Source organism: Amphiura filiformis, chromosome 14 (genome assembly GCF_039555335.1).
Source record: "Amphiura filiformis chromosome 14, Afil_fr2py, whole genome shotgun sequence".
In the NCBI taxonomy this organism is placed as follows: Eukaryota; Metazoa; Echinodermata; class Ophiuroidea; order Amphilepidida; family Amphiuridae; genus Amphiura; species Amphiura filiformis.
Window position 1 is genome coordinate 9,846,857 of NC_092641.1, and position 12,500 is coordinate 9,859,356.

A 12,500-nucleotide genomic window follows, 5' to 3' on the forward strand; every position below is an offset into this window, starting at 1 on the left:
AAATTCATAATTCAATATATAAATGAGATATTTCAATTTTTCATTTTGATTTTGAAATTTAGTCAAGTTACAAAAAAGTAGTGCAAAAATATGAGCTCAAATTTGATTGCAAAGGTGGTTTCTAGAACAAGAGCAAATTTATGGCGTGAAAATTGTACCAAACCTATTCGTTTAGTTTCTATTCATGAACACTTTATCCAAAGCCAAAATGAATTTTAAAAAGCTGTTTTTCTCAAAAAGTCAAAAAGTGGATGTAAGGGCTTTTGCAACTAAGCTCTTCATTAATATGGACAGGTTGAATGGAACCTTTAATGTTTTCCGAAAATATTGTTTCTATTGCACGAATAAAAACATTGACTATGTTAAGAGTAGCTTTTTATATATAGCTGTGTTCAGACAATAAAGCTGTCAGACAAGAGAAATGGTATGCTTCTGTATCTTTACACTTGGAAAACTAAACAAAAATTCATTGGACCTACTGCGACCTCTATAATCAAAGTTGAATAGATGGAGGTCTGTACAAAGAGAATTATATTCAAACAAAGGGAACAAAAAGACGTGACGCGTTCTTTTTTCATTTGAGTCAATCTTTATTGAAGCCGTATATTTTATTTCAAGATTTTGTGTCAAAAAGTGTCACAAGTTCTAAAAATGCTGCTTTCGGAAAAAGTTGCACTTTTCAACATCCCATGCAGTTTGTACAAATATTACACCCCAGCAAACACAAAACGTTTTCGACATCATTCGCAAAAAGGTTATAAAAGGTTGTCAGAAAACGTTTAAATGTCGGGTTATATAAAGGGTACATTAATGGTATAAAACGTTTTCATAACATTAAAAACATTTGTTGGTAATTTACTGCACAGCAAACACAAATGTTTTACAGAAAACATTTAAATGTCGGGTTATATAAAGGGTATAAAACATTTTAATAACATTCCAAAAACATTTTTGAAAACTTGGTACAAATCATTCTGAACAGAATGTTATTTTGGGGTTGAAAAAATATTTTGAAAAAAATGTTTGCCCAAAATATTTACAATAACGTTTTTAAAATGTTTTCACGACCTTTATATAACCCGACATTTAAATGTTATTAAAACGTTTTGTAAAAACATTTTAAGAACATTTCTGTGTTTGCTGGGTGCAAATATTTGAACATAATGTTATTTAAGTGTTGACAAAATATTTGACCAAAAATGTTTGCAAAAATAGTTTACAATGACATTTCGAAAATATTTTAAAAATATTGTTGTAGTGTGTTTTCATACAAAACGTTTTAAAACGATTTCATGACCTTTATATAACCCGACATTTTAATGTTATTACAACGTTTTTACGTAAACCAAAACCCAACATATAACTTATTTAAAACGTTTTAAAAATGTTTTGGTGTTTGCTGGGACGATATTAATGTTTTGATTGATTTAATTTTTTCATTTACCTTTCTGTCTCTGATCCCTCAGTCACCCATGCAACCATCATTCTGTAAAATTCTGTAATGATTTGTGGAAATGCATTTTGACACGAATGGGGTTTTCTTTTTTTTATCAGCAGTTTCTTAAAAATGATGTTCCTGCAATCTTATTGGTTCTTAGCCGTGTGATATGACACGATATAACACACTTTAGCGCGTGAGTGTCGACGCGACACTTCGCCTCGTAGTTTTACTTTAAATAATGATGCTGCTCGAGTTATATGAGAAGATAGATGTACGACAGCGGCTAAAAACAATTACTTTTATTCTGTAATTAAATCACTATGGGGGAGAAATGAGTTATCCACGTATATATGGTATACATGTGAACACAAGAGTGAACATGTACCTGTAATGAGTGCGCTGAAGCATCTTGCATCTTGATCTAACGTGATGGCTTTCTTGGATAAATGTGTTACAACAGTCATGATGGGGCAACAAAAGATCGGTCGCAGTTAAGGGATGTGGCTATAGAAATAAAGACCAAACAAACATATTCTTGTTTATGCCGTAATATTGTAGTCTTTCAACCCTTTCACAACTTCAGCTGTGCAACTTACACAAATTCTCGCTGAAAAGTGGTTCTTTTAATTTTAGAAAATAAATGAAAAATCGCTCTGGACTTTTAGTACTGATTATACTAGACGATCACAGACTATTTAGTTCTGATCATACTATAGACTATTGTGACGTCATTGCCAGACAGTTTGTCTGTATAATGGCTATTGTTCCTTGTCTGGAAATATGTTCGGGCTTTATGTTATGTTCAGGGGCCGTGTTTTTAAAACTCCCGCCTCATCACAATAAGACATAGGACAGTGTACTGATCGCATTGAGTTCAGTCAAGCATATTCCAGACCAATCCCTTTTCGCCTCATTAAATATGTGTCACATTAGGTCAGGGACGCTATTTATAATGGTTTGAATCCTTTTATTTGAGGTCAATAGAGAAAAGAGAGGCATTGAATTGAATCAACACAGGTGTTGCTCTAGATATTACCATCAAATCTCCTATAGCAGATTTCACACAGGAGGCGGCTCTTGCTGATTCATAGCGCTCAAAATTCCATTGTAGGCCTACGCTTTATCTTGCTGAGTGCAAGGGCTGTTAATTTTTTCCTCTCATGGTTATTACGCGTGTTTGTGTCGGTTAGTTTGGTCACATTGTACCATGTTGGTGTGCTTGCTTTTATCATGCTGTATGTCGGCCCTTTTGTATGCAATTGTATTATATAATTATTTGGTTAAATTTGAAATTGTATCATAATACGGGACCTCCGATTTCATCCTGCTTTCAAAATCGGCGATAAGTTGTCAAAAACTAACTTCACCCAATGGAATTTGGGGAATGGAATAATATTGGGGATGATGTTACAATCTAACAGCGGATAGCTGTGCGCCGTGTTCGGCTGCAACCGCCTAGTTGATTCATAGCGCTATATAAATCTAACATGAATTTAATTTTCAGGGCCGGATTTACCTTTTTTGGGGCCCTGGGCCAGGCCAAAATTCGGAGGCCCCCAAACTCACCGTGTGGAAGGCATGTGCACTCAAGTGACCAAGTTTTGGTTTACAAATAAGGGGCCTACAATAAGATGGGTTTTACTAAGACATTTGCGCAAGAGGCGCGAGAAACATTTCGATTTCAGACAATTTCAGCCCAAAATGAAGGTGAATTTTGTTATAATTATAAAAGGCCAGTGGGCGCGACGCGCTGAAAAAATGTTAGCATATTTGGTGCAAAATATGGTGTATTCGGGCTAAAAAGAAACATGCACATGCCAAATTGGGCCCCCAGATTTCGGGGGCCCTGGGCCCTGGTGCATCTGACCCAATGGTAATTCCGGCCCTGCATATTTTATAAATATTTCTTGATAACATAATCTAATGTGGTGCTTAGGACTACTACATGTGGAACCGATGCGGAAGGTCGGGTCTGCAAAATAATGATCAGTGCATGATGGCTGTAGAGATATAGCTTCATCATATCCATGTTCAGTGTAATCAAATGAAATACTAGGCCTATATAGCTGGATATCATAAAATCGTGGAAAATGGTATCGCCTATCGCAAACCACCAAATCTGTCGTAGGTTTGAATTGCTAATAGAAAAACCGTGAATTTAGTGTCACACATCTACGACTTGGTTGAAATAAGGCGAGCCTGACGCCATTAACAGTTTTGGGAATATAGCACACCGTTCGGTGTGCAAACTTGTGCTAAAATGTAATTAAATAACTAAAATCGGATTACTGGAATAATACCAAACAGCAACGGACATTGAGTCACGGTCGTTTGATGGGATCATTTATTAAAAAAAAAAAAAAACATCATGTATAACCAATTTTTAGGCTTAAACGGCTAAAAATGATATCATGCTAATGTATACAGATGCTTTTGAGTCATTCTCAACTTTAATTTCCCCTTTTTTTTTACAAAATTATTCACTTTTATAGCATTTTTAAAGCTTTTTCGGATATAAAATTTAACTATTAATGACAAAATTGGTGGCGCTATTTAGTTACTGGAAATTACTCTTTCAAGCTTTTAGTACAAATAATTTCTTTTATTGTTTGATAAAATATGTTTATAAAATTTCCTTGTTGCTTGTTTCACCTATTCCGGGTGTTTTAATGGCAGTATTAATCACCTACCCCTTGCAAATAAAGAAATATAATTTAGGATAAATAGCGCCATCTATAGTTTGCATTTAGTTAATAATGAAGCCAATTCTATATACATCAAACAACCGTGGAGTAAGGACTACGTGAGAAGTTTGGGGTAAGTAAAACATTTCCTTGTTATAAAAAACAGCCAAAAAGCTGTCCAAAATTGCACTTTTTATCTCAAGGCGATATATCTCGAAACTAAATTTTGAGAGGGCCTACGCTGATTCTTTTAATTCTAGTATCAAATCTATTCGTCACCTGCAGTCTGATATGGTATCTATGGTTTCATCCAATTCTTGGGAACTAATGTGGAAGGTATTTTGGTTAAAAAACCGATACTGTTAAATATATCGGTATTTATGCAAGCGACATTTCTATCGTGTAAAATGCATTGAAAATTGTCGGCTAAAGAGTGCATAAATAAAAATCGCGAACAGTAATATCAACAATAACTATCTACATTCCAAGCGGAAACGCTTTTCAAAAACATACAACCTTTTTTCGGGCAATCGCTGAAACCGAAATATGCAATTCTAGGCCATCTGTAAAATAGTGCGTGAGCGTTTGTGACTATGAACTTGGGTCACCGAAACAAATGTTTATATTGGTGTCAGGGCTTTCAAATTGATACAATAATTAGCCCCCCAATAATGGCTTTCATTTTAACCGTTATTTGTTAAACTGCGATTTTTACTTTTTTAGAAATCAAAGAACGTATCAAATAACTTTTTGTAGATCGCTTAAAAATGGTCCCTTCCCTTAAAGAGGCTGGATGCTGACATGGCCTCTTAATTCAACCAATCTCTGATGGCCATTTCTTCTTTGACTTCCACGCCTTTATACAAGATAGCCGTTGCTCTAGATATTTGCAACTATTTCTGTCGAAAATAGTTTCCTCATCGTTTAACCCAACGTCGACATTTTTGCACACCATCTGATTTCAATATCAATGAGAAAGGTTTCCAAAACTAGTCTTCAAAATGCCTAGGTAGGGTATCGGTTTTGACCCCAGGGACTATTACCATTACATATGAAGAACTCTCAGACTGTTAATCCGTAATTTTTATTACTAAAATCAACATATTATTGCAAAATAACACTTTCGTGTTTTGCAAATTTCATTCTACAAATTATATACTTGCTTGAAAACTTGCTTGATTTATTGTTGTTATTGAGTTATGTACGTTTTACAAAAGTGTTGTTGTTTCAGCTCTCCTTAAAACATAACTCAAGAACCACAGGACCTACAAAAGTATATCTGTGATATTTGAATTCTTCTGCACACTCGCTATGAAATGATCGATACAATTTTTGTCCAGCCGAAAGGGGGAACAAATTATATTTATAAAATAATAAGTACATAAAAGTAAATAATAAGTAAGTAAATAAATGTAATTACACTAGATAACTTACCTTTGACACTTTGTATTTACTTTGTGCAGCAGTTGTAGTCAATGTAATCGTACATGTCACATGTCTCTTTCAAATTAAAGCAATACTGTGTTAGATTATTTTTCACTGAATGATATTAGTTTTCACTGTATGCTACCTTTCATTTAGAACCTAATACTTTTTACTAAAACTTTTTTGTACTATTTATACACCTATGATAATGCAGACATCACTGATATCAGCGAATTGGACTTACTAAGAGCTATGAGATTTGTGCCCAGTGCACAAAATTTATCCAAATAAACGCTCAACGCCAATTCTTTTGAAATTAAATAAATACTAAATAAATAAATAAACAAATAAATAAATGAATAGCTAAATAAATAAGTAAATAAATAAATAAATAAATAAATAAATAAATAAATAAATAAATAAATAAATAAATAAATAAATAAAAATTAGTTATGTTTGTACATGGGGCGTTGTTCAATAATCATAAACCCAAATCGGCATGAAGGAAACAATGCGTTACGTAATCTATTGCTTCTCCTTCGATATCAATTATCCTCGCAAATTAGCATCGAACCTCCAGCCAACGTTCCTTGCCAGTGTTAACACCCAAAACAAGGTCACAACTGTAGCCACTCCCTCAATGGTCGCCATTCATACTGCTGTTACTGTCCGTTTTCCTATACACAATACACAGTGCTCTTACCATTGACGCGTAACCTCTACAAATAGTGTATGTTAGAAGTATAGGCAATTGTGGTTATGTGGTTAACAATATGCACACTATTGCCTCATTTCGTGAACAAAGGCCAACACAGTATTGTTACATTGCGTTCGCTTTATAATCGTTCACCCAACTGAAACTATAATACCAGCTCATTGCTCATTGCACAGGTAAAACAGAAGCATGTGTGTGTGTGGATTTAACCAGAGAAGATCTGATGTAACATAGTTGAGCTGTTTTCAATGAGTGTTATCTTGGTTTAATAGCTTTTAATGGGGTTTAAGTCCTGCAAAAGTCGTTGTGAATTCTACGGTAGACATGACTGCATCATGTTCAGTGATTGACAGTGAGTTTCAATGATGTAATGCAAATGTGGCACTGGCCATCTGGTCACATGCGTATTTATAAAAGCGCGTTTATAAATATACCCGAAGTAAACTGGTAATGTAAGCAGTACACGCCCGTATCGTCTATTTCTGGAGCAATTTTGATAAAACACGTTTACCAATGTTCAACATTGTGTTACGTAACACCGTGCTCAACAACCCGTAATAACTTTCTATCGAACAAAAGGGTCACGAAGTTCAGAAGTTGCCGCCGGACTGACTAGTGAATAACGCACGTCACTCTTATAGATACCATTTATATTTTGCCATTATTGGTGATGACGTAATGGTTAATGAGGGTATATCACAGCAGCTTACGCCATTGCACTGGTCACGGTATTCTAGTGACCTCCTTTTCGGAAAAAGCCGAGTGTTAGGTTTTTCAAATAAATATTTTTTGTGTAAAAACTGTAATGTCAGATAGGTAAAGGAATAAATGAATATTAACTATACATCTATTTTAACGATTTTTGATACCTACTTACTTCACAATTGATTTAGTATAGAAGGTAGGGTACTTATTTATTTATTTTGTATACGCCATTTTTGGGTTAATTTAGTGAAAATGAAGGCTGTAAAAGACGATAAAATTTTATGTAAAATTTACATAGAACCCCTCAAAAGATTACCGTTTCGTTGTCATTGTAATCTTATCTTTTAATTTCGTAAATAAATTTAGGGTTCTATGCGAATTTTTGGTGCAAACTGGAACAATCCAAAAAAACAACAACACCTACTTCTGTCACCTTCAAAATGGAGTTCGGATGCAGTTCGTAATGCAACTTCCGGTACTTGAGAGAAATACAAACACGTGTTGCGCAATAAAAATAAGCATACCATGTAGAACACGCAATTTAACAACAATTTAGCGCTAAACACAATAAAGTTTTTAAGCAGATAAAATTCCAAAATATGGTACGTTTTCTGTCTTGTCATGATATTGTTAAATCTATACCCGATATGTTGGAGTTGCCATATGTTTCAAATTCAAGACAGTAAGTTACTAATAAGTTAGGTGGCCGAATGGATTCCCGGAGGGGGTTCTCCCTGGTAGAAGGTATACGGGGATGTGCCACAGTTTTGGGGTACCTTTTCAGCAATTTTGGTATATCGATGGGTGGGTTTTCAGTGGAGACCAATGCGTTGGGCGGGAAAGTGCCCTAAAAAGCGCCTAATTAGGCATATTTGGGTGCTTTTGGGGTGTTTTATTGTGAAAAATTGGTATTCTGATTGGTGGCAAAAACAGCAAAAAGAAGGTATAGAGAAAGTCAGCATCCGAAAGTCTGCGTGGCACATCCCCGTAAATTTTTTTCCAAGACACCCCCCGGAATGGATTAGCGCGCTGGACTAGTATACCGTACCCACGATATACGATACCGGCTAGTTGCGGCGCGGCGTGGGTTCGAGGTCCGAACTAAATTGCCGAACTTCATAATTAGTTTAAATTTTCTCGGTCAAATTGAAAGCAACAATTTTTATTTCTTCAGTAAATGTGAGAAGAAAACTGTAATGCTTAGTACTGTATATTTTTTTCAAACCCTGATGTTAAACTTAGGTGTGAAATTTAGGCTTCTAGTGTAAGATTTTCGATTTTCACAGGCTTTAACTTGCCCTGCGAGCTTTTTTGGGGTGAACGGTTTTGCTTTTATAGAAACATAATTCGCTAACGAAAAATATTTCCCAACCTGGTAAAGCACATCATAATAAAAGCTATATAGTTTTGTCAGCTTTTCGGTTTTGATTGCACCATTTTTCAATTCCGACAACTAATTTTGTCAAAATCAACTCGCGAATGTACATATGGATGGATAATTTTGCAAGCCACAATAGAAATATCGATTATATTTGCTGCTTATATTAAAATGTATTACTGGTTGGCCATTTTGGCAGTCGCAAGTGAAAAAAGGTGATATCAAAACGGATATTCTGACAAAACCATAATATATAGAGACACACAGAGGTGGGAAATATCTTCCTTTAGCGAACTATAATTAGTTTGAAACGCAAAAAAACCAAAACAACAAAACAAATCCGAAAAAAGGTCGCGGTCGAAGGCCTGTAAAAATAAAAAATCTTACACTGAAAGACATAATTTCATGCCTAATTTTAACACCAGGATTTTTTGAAAATGTATATCCAAGCACTGTGTTTTTAACTGATATTACTGAAGAAAAAAATATTGCTTTATATTTGACTGAGAAAATAAATTACACAGCAAAAAGGTATATCTCTGAATTGTGCTGATTTCAACATGTATCGATCGACTTTTAGCATGACTATGCATAACAATAGAAGCTGGTCAGTAATGTACTGAGTGCATGCTGGTGCGTTTGACAATAACTAGATAACACGTCTCAGGCCTAAAAATACTGCCGGGAAAAACCTGTGGGAAAACCCATGTCGCAACTTAAACCCGTTATCATTATACATTTATAATCAACAATAATCATTCACAAACATCGTTCTGGACAAAGAACACACACAAACTTTTTTCGATATGGCAAATTCTGTTACGGTAACAGTAAATGGACAGCATTTAGACGGTATTGATTTTGAACGGCTGGAGGATAAGCTGATCATTCATTTTCAAAACCTGAAAACAGGGTGTGACGTTGATCTCGTGAATAGACAACACTCGGGCAAAAACTTCCTTGCAACATATTCTTTCCAGTTTGAAACAAGCAATGGAGGTGGTATTGATTTCACAAATGAAGTAAAGGAGACTAAAGAAAGGAAGGTAAGCTGAAATTAAAGACCCATTCAGTGATCCCAGCGCAAGTGTAAAAACAAATTAAAATTGTTTATAAATTGCTTAAAAGTGAAGGATAAGTTATTCAAATTGTCATTTGGTATTTTTGAAATGACAAATTTGGCAAAAAACGAAGAAAACAGCAGTACTGACTAAGTTGAAGCCCCATTGATAAAAAAATACACATTTTCCAAAAGATGCATTCAGAAAATTTTTTCAACATCATATACATGTAATTTCAAAAACGTTCTCGATATCAACGTGATCAATGTTTTGATTTATTTGTTTGTTATTTTCTTTAATTTTATAGTTCTTCCATTACCAAGAATAGATAAAATTTACATGGTAAAAATGGTAGATTGAAATAGTTGTAACAATCTAGAGCTACAGCTCTGCTTGGATAAAGGCGTACAAGTCAAAGAAGAAATGACCATCAGATATTGGTTGAATTAAGGGGTGGGGCATGAACGGTTGGACAGTATTTATTGTGGGACATTAGAGCACATCAGACATATCGAATTGCCTTCTGAATACGAAGAATGTCCTTCTGATATCAAATAATTTTGATTTTTTGATTTTCGCAATGTAATACACATTTTATGGCAAATGATTAAAAATTGATATTTTTGATATTTAACAGTACTCGAAGTATATATAAATCTGATGATTTATACTTAAAATGTATGTAGGTGGGATGAAAAGCCGACGATCAATTGAAAATTTTGACCTTTCGTATTGAAGATATGGATTTTTCCCAAAACACCAAAAAATATTAGGGCTTTTGTGTCAAAAATCCATATCTTCAATATGAAAGGTCAAATTTTTCAATTGATCGTCGGCTTTTCCTCCCAGCTACATACACTTTAAGAATATATCATTAGATTTATTAAATTTAATTCGAGGACTGTTATATATCAAAATGTGAAAAATATCAAATTTTAATAATTTGTCATAAAATTTGTATTATATCATGAATTTCAAAAAATTAGAATTATTTGATATCAGAAAGACATTCTTCGTATTCAGAATGCAATTCGATGTGTCCCACAAAAATACTGTCGAAACGCTCAAAACGCTCATTCCAGATCCCTTAAGAGGTTGGATGTCAGTATCCAGCCTTTTAATTGATTGTGGCCACACCATGATTGTTACGCCTTTATCCAAGAAATTCATCCCTTTAATAAGATTAAGATGCAAGATGCAGGATGCTTAACAACAAGTAGGGTCGGTCGGGTTTTTCCCTGTAAAGTTAAATTTATTAATTTTGTAGAACCTGAGGGCACTAATTATTTTGACTAAAATATGACTTTTAGTACGTATAGCCGTTGGCCTATGTTCTTCGCCTCATTTATGATTTTTTTCATTTAGTGCATGGGCGGTTTACGGGTCTTTAACCACCTGTCAGTATGCAAATTATGGTTAAAAATAGCGCCCTCATTGTTCTAATTTATGACGAAATATTGCCACTCATAAAAAGTAAGTCCTGGTGATCAGATTATAATCTCAAATTTACAGTTGGTGTAGATTCCTGGTGGAATGAAAATCTTCACAATCGTAATAATAACATACTTTTCTGTAGGTTCAAACAGCGGTGAGCATGGTGAGGGAGAAACATAGCTCTCCTCCAATTGTTATGTACCCTGTATAATCATGTATCATGAAATAGGGGAATGTACCTTATAATTATGCAAGAGTTTGTGTATTGTGACATCTAGGGGAAACCCAGATGATAGCAATAGCAACATCATTTATCAACATGATCAAGACTATTTATGTCAAGGTGAAAATCCCCTGTCAATATCAGTCTGTTGCATTAATGAACAATGATGGCAATGTCTATTAATTTTGGAAAATCCCTGATAAGTTTACTGTAACAACTTTTTTTTTCAGACCTACACATGTATACATATCGATGTGATTGTAATGTGTGGTTGATGAAGCTACCTCTCAAATTTTTTTTTACGGCATTAATCTCATTTGCATCTAATCTAATGGTACTTTGTTTTATTTGGTTGCAGCTGTTACGAGGGTCTTGGAATGTTCTAGAAGCGTAATTATAATCGACAAACGAACCATTCCCTTTGAAGTGACAGGAAGTTCACAACCCAACGATAACATGGTAGGTAATTATTAAATGCTCTGCATGCAAGCCAGGGTTAGCGATTTTTTTGATTTAAAAAAAAAATCGATTTATGTGATTTAATTCAGATTTTATGGATTTAAATCGATTTTTTTAATTTATTTGATTCCAAGAACTGCTATACCCATGATCAAGTCCAAAAAAACCAGCGGAATGCTAGACATATGCACAATCCTATCAGGTATTTACAAAAAATCAAAACATGTTTTTACATGAGAAAATTTCAAAGAAAAAATTGGTAAAATAATGGGAAAAAGAATTCTGCACCTTGAATATGAATTTTAGCAATAGATAAAATGACATAGAGGTATCTTAATTGTATCCAAAAGTTGCAGAAGCATTAGGAATGAAGTAAAACAGTCAATTTATGAAAGAAATTAACTTAAATTTATCAAAAATTGTAAAAAACGAAAAGGTTGATTTAAATCAGTGATTTAAAAAAATCATTTGATTTAATCAATTGATTTAATTGATTTAATCGTGATTTAAATCAATTGATTTAATTGATTTAAATCGCACCAACCCTGATGCTAGCCATAGTTTCAACACATTTTGAGATGTTTTCTCAAAATATCAATAACTATCTTTAGAACCACTGAACCAATTATACTCATTTTAATGTATTTTGCGTGCTGATTCCAAATAATAGTCATGAATGTAAATGTGCAATTGAAGACCATAGTGAAAAAAGAGCTCAACCACCATAATAACAGTTTTGAGATATAGGCCATCAAACATTTATAAATTCCGTAACTCCAGAACACGTTATAGTTTCAAGTTCATATTTGGTATGAGTTGTTATGTTTATGAGATAATAACTTGTACTAATTTACAAGGTCATATGAATTATCGATTTCTTGTAATCAATAATCGCCATTATGGATTTGAGTCCTTTTTCCACTATAATCATGGTCAAAATTCAAATAATTGCAATTATTTTAAAACTACAAGTTC

At 33.9% G+C, this 12,500-nt stretch overlaps 1 long non-coding RNA gene across 1 annotated transcript in view; it reads left to right on the plus strand.

The window, feature by feature from the left end:
- Positions 1–11,421: 11,421 nt before the first annotated feature.
- LOC140168915 (uncharacterized) overlaps positions 11,422–12,500 on the plus strand; it is a 4,817-nt gene continuing 3,738 nt past the window's right edge. Inside the window, exon 1 of the long non-coding RNA XR_011861284.1 lies at positions 11,422–11,525. This is a non-coding gene — a long non-coding RNA (uncharacterized lncRNA). The remainder of the gene's footprint in view (positions 11,526–12,500) is intronic.